General features: G+C 36.9%; 1 non-coding gene across 1 annotated transcript; it reads left to right on the forward strand.

Annotated features, from left to right (window-relative positions):
* The first annotated feature begins 49 nt into the window (after positions 1-49).
* On the forward strand, positions 50-156 carry LOC114391333. Its single transcript, XR_003662124.1, has one exon. It is a non-coding gene; the product is annotated as a small nucleolar RNA R71 (small nucleolar RNA).
* The last annotated feature ends 9,238 nt before the right edge of the window (positions 157-9,394 follow it).

The following is a 9,394-nucleotide window of genomic DNA, read 5'->3' on the forward strand; positions in this document are numbered from 1 at the left end:
CATATTACTGAGTCCTTCATAAAAATATTGGAGAAGCAGCTGCTCTGAAATCTGATGGTGAGGGCAACTGGCACATAGTTTTTTAAATCTCTCCCAGTATTCATACAGGCTCTCTCCACTGAGTTGTCTAATACCTGAGATATCCTTCCTGATGGCTGTGGTCCTGGAAGCAGGGAAATTTTTTTTCTAAGAATACTCTCTTCAGGTCATCCCAGCTCGTGATGGACCTTGGAGCAAGGTAATACAACCAGTCCTTTGCCACTCCCTCTAAAGAATGAGGAAAAGCCTTTAGAAATATATGGGGGTTTCATGGTGGAGCAGACAATATGAAATTTCTTCAAATGTTTGTGCGGGCCTTCACCTGCAAGGCCATGAAACTTTGGAAACAAATGAATTTGTCTAGTTTTAAGAACATATGGGACATCCTCATCAGGGTATTGGATGCACAAGCTTTCGTAGGTGAAATCAGGTGCAGCCATTTCCCTTAGAGTCCTCTCACGGGGTGGAGGTTGTGCCATGTTCTCAGAATGTTCAAAATCAGAATTCTCAGAATCAGAATGCTCAAAATTGTAATGCTCAAAATCAGGATGTTCAAAATCACCAATAACAGAATGCACAGATTCACCAGTAATGGAATGCTCAAGATGATCAAAAGGTATAAAATGATGCCTAACTAATCTATGAAATGTCCTATCTATCTCAGGATCAAAGGGTTGTAAGTCAGATGGATTGCCTCTAGTCATACACTACATTCAGCATGCACAACTAGTTGCTTTGTCATGTAAATAAAGGTGCAGGTTTGAACTACAGCTACCCTCAAATGATATCCAAATGACTTGAAATTTTGTGAGCAACCTTATAAAATGATGAGAGATAGCACAAAAAATTTCAGGCAAAAATTCAAAGTCTAACTATGGAAGCTAAAAATGGTAGGTTAAGAAAAATAAGAGAATAAAACTTGAAAAATAAAAAAACTTTTGATAGAATCACTATTTTTGGACGATGGAGACCTCAGCCGGCCATAGGCATAGGAAATTTTTTTCTACCCCAAATACATATATAATAATTGCGATTCTGATAACCGGAGCAAAAGTTATGGCCGTTTGAAGTTTCGACAAACACAAAATTTGTTACTTTTTTTGAACTTTCAAATCTGACCAAACTAAAGGCTCTAGCTATTTTCCCCACAAAATATAGATTAAAAGAAGTTAACACAAAAAAAATCAGCCAAAAATAACAACTCTAGCTACTAAAACAAAAAATCTCAAATAATTCAGCATTGGTGGTCGCTAAAATCCGTCTCTACTTGATTTCTACTACTACTCTGTTTTGCCGCAAGCAAAAGTGGTCTCTAAGTCCGTCGCAAAACACTATTCACAGGAAAACACCCAAAACTGAAACAGGGGAAGCGCTTAATAGGTAGACTGAAACAGAACACACACTAAACAAAATACCAGGACACTAAACAACACTAACACACATACTAACACAATACTAACAATTAAACATAAAACACGAAGGAATTAAACACACAACACTAGCTAGCTATTATGAACCTTTGGACACTGCTCCCCGGCAACGGCGCCAAATTTGATCGAGGTCGTACCCGAATCAAATAAACATGATAATGTAGTAACTAGGAAGTGATCCTAGGTTGTTTTCCAACGAGCAATGATAAACCAAATGTTCATAATATACTTGCAGTAACAGTAACGATTGGGGGGGGGTTTGTTTGTTTTGTGATTTAATGAGCAGAACAAGTAAACCGGAATACGAAACTAATAATATTAAAAATGGGTTGTTTCCTTTGATTCAGAAGCCATTCTCTTATCCTGGGTTATGGAGAATTCGTCCCTAACAGTATCCACTTAATCCAACCCTATTTCAATTTACTAAGCGAAAATCAACCTAGGGTTGTCAATACGTGATTAGGCACCACATACACCAGTTAGCCCTTCGTCCATTAAGCATGAACGCAAGTTAGGCTCAGAGGCAATTAATCGAACACGAAGCGTGCACTGATTAATGTTCACGAATTTGGGTTAACTGGTGAAGGGAAAACTTCTAGGGAACCACATTATAAACGAAACCTGAAAGAGAGTTGGGCTTCTTCCTCAGAAGGAAACAACACCAGAATAATTAGCCTTCCATAGATTCAAACAGAAAACGTAAATGAAACATGAAGCAAAAACGTAAATAACAGAAAACGTAAATGAGACAGAAACAAAAATGAAAACAGAAACGTAAATGAAAGTAGAAGAAGAAACAAGAACGAAATTGTAATTAGAAGCAGGAAATGGGAAATTGCATTAAGAACGAAAACAGTAGCCTTAGAACAGAAAGAACTTAAAACCCTAAAGCTCTGAATAATGAATGGCATAACAGAATGCCTTGCACGAATGCCAAGGCTGCTATTTAAAAAGAGTCACTCAAAGTCACTGGGCCCTATTACAATACTCTGGCCCAAAATGAAATAAACACTAAACCACATAAAATAAAATTGCGAAATTTCCTAATTAAAAATTAACTAAGGTAAGCGCTGCTTTATTTGCCCTCTTCAAGTCCACAACCAAAATCCGGATTAAGCCCAATGTTTCATTAATTCCTGAAATTAGATTAAAAACATCAAATTAGCTAAATGAGACCAAATAATAAAACTGCCTAATTAATTGACAATTAATACCAATCAGTAATTAAAATGGTGCAAAAAGGGTTTAGAAAATAGAAGAAAATGATGGCACATCAGTTTGACTGAGAACAAGAGAGGGTACATCTCTTGTGGATTAGTTCTAGTGGAGGGTACATCCACTAGGGTTTCAAAGAAAGCAAGGGAGGGTTCATCCCTTGTGGATCTTTGCTTGTAAAAGAATTTTTACAAGGTTGAAAGAAATCTGAAGGACCGCAGGTCGCTTGGGGTCTGGATGTAGGCACGGGTTGTTGCCGAACCAGTATAAAAATTCTTGTGTGTTTGTCTCCTTCTTCCCTACTCTTTTACTTTCCGCTGTGCATTTTAATTTCTGCTTTTACTTTTGGTTAAGTTTCTCTTCTTCTCCTTATTCTCTTAACAACATAAGTAAAAGCCTTAGAAGAGTAAATTTTTAATTAGTAAAGGTTTAGGAATAATTAATTCAACCCCCCCTTCTTAATTATTCTGAGGCCACTCGATTCAACAAGTGGTATTAGAGCAGGTATCTTGTAGAAAGTCTAACCACTTCAAGATAGATGGCCTCCTCAAATTCCCTGTTTCCTGAAGGAAATTCCATTCATAGACCACCCATTTTCAATGGTGAGGGTTACCATTATTGGAAAACCCGCATGCAGATATTCATTGAAGCCAGATATATATAAATATTTGGGAAGCAATAGAATTAGGACCACACATACCCACTATAGTAGATGTAAGCACAAGCACTACAACCCAAAAACCTAGAGATAAGTGGAAAAAAGAAGATAGGAGAAAAATCCAGTATGATCTTAAAGCCAAAAACATCATCACTTCAGCCCTAGGAATAGATGAGTACTTTAGAGTGTCAAATTGTACAAATGCCAAGGATATGTGGGATATGCTCCAGTTAACCCATGAAGGAACCACGGATGTAAAAAGGTCTAGAATAAATACTCTTACCCATGAATATGAATTATTTAGGATGAATCCAAATGAAAATATCCATAGTTTGCAAAAAAGATTTACACATATAGTAAACCATCTTGCATCTTTACGAAAAATCTTTCCTAATGAGGATTTAATTAATAAAGTCTTAAGATGTTTAAGTAGGGAATGGCAACCCAAGGTAACTGCTATTTCTGAAAGTAAAGATCTTTCTTCCATGTCTCTTGCCACTTTATTTGGTAAATTGCAGGAACACGAGATGGAACTTCAACGCCTCAATCAGAATGAAGAAAATGACAAAAAGAAGAGAAGCATAGCCCTTAAAGCCTCATCTTCAATACAAGAAGAAAATGAAGAAGAAGATTCAGATGATGAAGAAGATTTTTCCTTCTTTGTTAAGAAATTTCATAAATACCTCAAGAAAAGAAGAATTGACAGGCGCCAGAATTTCAATAATGGAAGAAAATCACAAGATGATTCTCAAGTCCTTAGGTGTTACAAATGCAACCAAATTGGTCACATCAAGGCCACCTGTCCGTCAAATGAAGAATGGTCGAAGAAAAGTGAAAAGAAAAGATTTGACGAAAGAAGAACTAAGAAAGCATACATTGCATGGGATGACAATGATTCATCCGATGGTTCAGAAAAGGAGATTAATCTTCTAACCAAAGATTATGAAAGTGACGAGAACATCTCTCAAGGATGAAAAACAAGGAAAAAAAGCATGATCCTCATCTTTGAAGATCTAGACACTTCAATCCTGAAAAAGGTAATATCAAAACCATTATCTTATTAAAATTTCTCTTAAAGTTGAAATTTTTATTCAAACAATTTGATTACAATGACTAACAATTCTTTATTTGTGTGTCTTTTGATTGTTTGAAATCATGAGTATATTTGCTTGATTGATTTCATCTTATTTGCATGAAATATTCATTCATATATTTAAGTAAAATCAATATTCTTCATACTTGTGTTTTGATTGTTTTTGATAAAATTGATTATCTTCATGTTTTAATGTTTTTGCAAGACATGATATGTGAATTACATGATTGAGAATTATTCATAAAGTATCTTCAAATATATTTTTCATAAAAAAAATATTTTGATAATAACTCAAAACTTCTTCTCTCCTAGAAAGCCTTTTGTTTTTGTTTTCTAGCTAAAATAACCACTGGTAATCGATTACCATAATAGTGTAATCGATTACAAGCAGTTATTTCTGGCAATGTTGCTCTCTGGTAATCGATTACCATATTTGTGTAATCGATTACAACGCATCCTTGCACCTATATATTCAAATTTCAAATTCTGAAACCCGCAACTCCTCTCTCTCTCGAAAACCCTCGCCCCCAATTTTTCTTCCAGCCATATCTCACTCAATTCTTGTCCAAATCACTCCCCACAAAGCCCAAACTTCATCTTTTTTCAATCTCTTTCATTTGAACCGATTGAAATCCCGAAAAAACTCCTCAAATGGCAGAACCATCGAAAAAGTGGAAAGGCACTTCGAGTCGGAGTCAACGGCATTCCGGGGCACAGGAAACCTCAATGCCTTCCTCCATTCCCTCTGGATCATTGTTCTCATCAAAGGAACAACGTATACGGTACACAAACCTCTTTTCCTCTCGTTCCATTATAGACCCAAAATTCATAGATATGGATTTCTTCTCAAATGAGAGTTTTGAATGCCTTCAAGCATTTGAAAACTCCAATCTTATTCCATTCATGTCTCTAAAATTACCTGTTTATTCTGAATTAGTCAAAGCATTTTATTCTAATCTAGAAATCCATGAAGGAACCCTAATGAATGAGGTTTATGGGACTAAGATGGTCATTGACCAGTCCCTATTCTATGATTTAACCTAATTGCCAAGCGAAGGTGTACCATTTGAAGGTGCACTGATTGACGATTGGAAGTTTGATTTCTCTATACATGATGACCGCCGATTGGTTTGTACCAATCAAGCGGATATGACCGGAAGACTTCTTGCCGGTTCATTGGCTTTTGAAAGCCGCATCCTCCATTACCTTATTGTTCACATCTTGCTTCCTAGATCTTCAAACCTTGCCCAAGTTTCTGAAGAAGATCTCATTGTCATGTAGGCCTTTCATAAAGGTTTACAAATTGATTGGGCACACCTTGTTAGATATCGCATGCATAAGGCATTGCGATTGAATGCCCCATTGCCTTATCCTCATCTTGTTACCCTTTTCCTTCAACACTTCAACATCCCTCTTGATTCTGAACCCTATGTTCCAATGAAGAGATCATTCCTTATAGGCGCTTCAGTCATAGCATCCTTTGGTTATATTAAGGAGCATGATGACTCTTGGATAAAGAAGGGTGCTAGAAATGTTGGTGAAGAAGGACATGAGGGAGAAGATTCATCTCTTCTTTCGAAGATTTTGGAAAAGTTTGACGGTCTTCAAACCTTTGTTGGTGAGAGGTTTGACACTTTGGAATTGCAAGTGGATATGCGCTTCAATGAAATGGAGTCAAGAATGACAAAGTTGAAGAATGACTTATGTTGCTTAAGGCTTGGATAGTTACAATTTGTGTTTGCTTATGCTCAATTATCTTGAATAACACAATTTAAGAGAGCTTAAGACTTATTTTGATTCACAAATCCAGCCACAACTCAGCACCACAACTCAACTTCATCATAGGCATCATGTAGGAAACTTAGAAAACAAAAAAAAAGAGTTCAACAACAAGACTACTTTTAGGAATTGATTTAGAACATGTTATGAACTAAATAACATGCATGAATTAGACTCAAAATTAAAAAGATAGGCTAAGAATGACAAGAATACATGAACAAATGTATCTAGAATTCAATCAACAAAATAAAAATTCAACACAAACTTAGAACATAATGTGACAATTACTATGACTAAACATAACTCTAAGACAACATGGATTAAGTGATTTACACTTAGATTTTTGTGTTTGTTTTTTCTAATCAATATTTTGGAAGAAAATTTAGATCTAAGGTTCAGAACAAGAATATTATGAATGAGAAATGATAGAACCTAAAATCAACACAAAAAAAATGATTCAAGAGTAGATCTACAAAATTTGAACCATAAGACAATGGAGGATATACATGGAGAATAAGATGAAGAACAAGGAATTAAAGAGAATTCACCGAACAAAAAGATAGAGGAAGCAAAAGAATATCACCTAGATGAAGATGCTCTTGATACCACATGATGTAAGCTCCATTGGAGCTGGTAGGCCTAGGATCTTCTTCATCAATGGATTCCTTTGCTTCTTGGAAGATGAATGGCAGCAGAATGGAGAAGGAAGAGAGAGAGGAGACGCTACTTCAAGGAGAAGATGAGTCTAGAAGAAGCTCACCACCATAGGAGGCCATGGATAAGAGCTTGGAGGAAGAAGAAGATGAATGAAGGGAGAGAAAGAGAAGATCACGAAATTTTATGCTCTAAAAGAGCTCTGAAATCTGAAGTTTAATTTTCAAATGTTCAAAGTTGAAAAATGCACACACACAGCCTCTATTTATAGCCTAATTGTCACACAAAATTGGAGGAAAATTTGAATTTCTATTCAAATTTCACTTGAATTTAAAATTGAATTTGTGGAGCCAAAATTTCACTAATAATGATTAGTGAATTTTAGCTATGGCTCAGCCCACAAATCCAAGATTCTCCACTAAGTGTGCTTAGGTGTCATGAGGCATGTAAAGCATGAAGGACATGCACAAAGTGTGACTACATGATGTGGCAATGGGGTGTAGCAAGCAAATGCTCACCTACCCCTCTAAAATTTAATTGGATTGGGCTTCTCCCAATTCAATTAAATTTATTTCCCACCACACACATCAAATATTCACTTAATGCATGTGAAATTACAAAACTACCCCTAATACAAAAACTAGTCTAGGTGCCCTAAAATAAAAGGGCTGAAAAATCCTACATTTCTAGGGTACCCTACCTACATTATGGAGCCCTAAATACAAGGCCCAAAAATAATGAAACCTTAATCTAATATGTACAAAGATAAGTGGGATCATACTTAGCCCATGGGCCCGAAATCTACCCTAAGGCTCATGAGAACCCTAGGGCTTTCTCTTGCATCTCTGGCCCAATCTAATTGGACTCTTCTACCCAATGCCCTTGCGAGGTATGATTGCATCAGTACCTGATGTAAATATACTTCTATCTATGTAATGATGTGTTGTGTGTTCTCTGTGCTATCTGCTTTTCGTTCCAGTATGCCTTTACCTTGATCACGTAGATGCATGCTTTGTTAGGGTCATTCAACAATGGAAACTGGTCTGATTCTAAAGTCCTTGATAGTACGGGGCTAAGTTGTTGTACTGTCATGAGGAATCGGGGTACAAGAACTTAGTTGTGTATGTGTGTCTTAATGCGGTCCTGGTTGAGTTTAGTCTTACAAGAGGAATCTGTGGACGAGGCTTGATCAGGATTAGGCTAGGCTATCATGAGGAATCGGGGTCTAGCAGTCCAGGAGACAACATAGGAATACATGAGCATTGTTAGATAGAGAACATCCGTTTTAGCATCAGGAACCTATTAGGAAGACCAACGCGTTCTCTACTTGTTTTTACACAACATTTCTCTTGCGTAATTTTCTTTCTTTTTGCATAGATAGTTTGCATACCTGTTCATAACCACAATCATCTTTTCATACCAGACACCTATTTACCGAAATAGCTTGCTAGATAACACAAGTTCCTCGAGAGTTCGATACTCGGTTCTTACCGTTTTATACTACTTGTGCGATCTGGTACACTTGCCGGCCGCGAACAAGTTTTTGGAGTTGTTAATCGGTGAAAACGACTAACTTTTGTGTATAAAACTTGTGTATATTGTATCAAAATCCTCCAATTTATAGTTGTTTTGTAATATTATAAGTACTTTCTATTAAATATAGGTAATAGATAATTTATACTTTTTTTGTGTGTTTAATTATCAATTTCTCTCAATTTCAGGTTAATTAGGCAAATTGGCAAAAATGTTGTTTTGACCTTCTCACGAAGCCAATCTGCTGGTTTAGCGAGCATTTGCTAAGTGCAACACTCAGTGGCTAAGCGCGAGGAAGAATCTAGAAGAAGATGAGCTGTCAGGTTCGCTGAGCACACCGCTCCAGGTCATCAAACGCACCACTTCAGCTCATCCGCTAAGCTAGAGAAGCATGCTAAGCCGAAATCCACATATGCGTGCTAAGCAATTCAAATTTGTGTTAAGCGCGCGAGCACAGACCAACCCACCTATTTAAGGTTGAAATCAGATTTTTTGAGGGAGTTTGGCATTTTTCTTCTTCAGAAGCCTCTGCATGCACGAGAATCGGGTCTTGGCTTGAAGCTTTTGCATGTTTAGGAAGTTCTAGAGAGAGAAAGGTCCATGTTCCAGAGAGTTCTGAGAGATTTTGTTGTGTGAAGATCTGTAGGGACGAGAGCTCGATGCGGAAGCCATTCTAAGAACTTAAGATGAGTTTGTGAGTGACTGTGAGATCCTTGAGGTGAAGGAGACATCCTCATCACTTGCATTTTTGCAATCTTTCACCTTGTTCTTCTCTGTTTTGTAAAGGAGGTTTCCGGACTATGGAAAGCTAAATCCTCTGTTGCATTTTCCCTGTAGGTACCTGATGTAAATATACTTCTATCTATGTAATGATGTGTTGTGTGTTCTCTGTGCTATCTGTTTTTCATTCCAGTATTCCTTTACCTTGATCACGTAGATGCATGCTTTGTTAGGGTCATTCAATAGTGGAAATTGGTCTGATTCTAAAGTCCT

The sequence above is a fragment of the Glycine soja genome, chromosome 16 (assembly GCF_004193775.1).
Source record: "Glycine soja cultivar W05 chromosome 16, ASM419377v2, whole genome shotgun sequence".
NCBI classification, from domain to species: Eukaryota; Viridiplantae; Streptophyta; class Magnoliopsida; order Fabales; family Fabaceae; genus Glycine; species Glycine soja.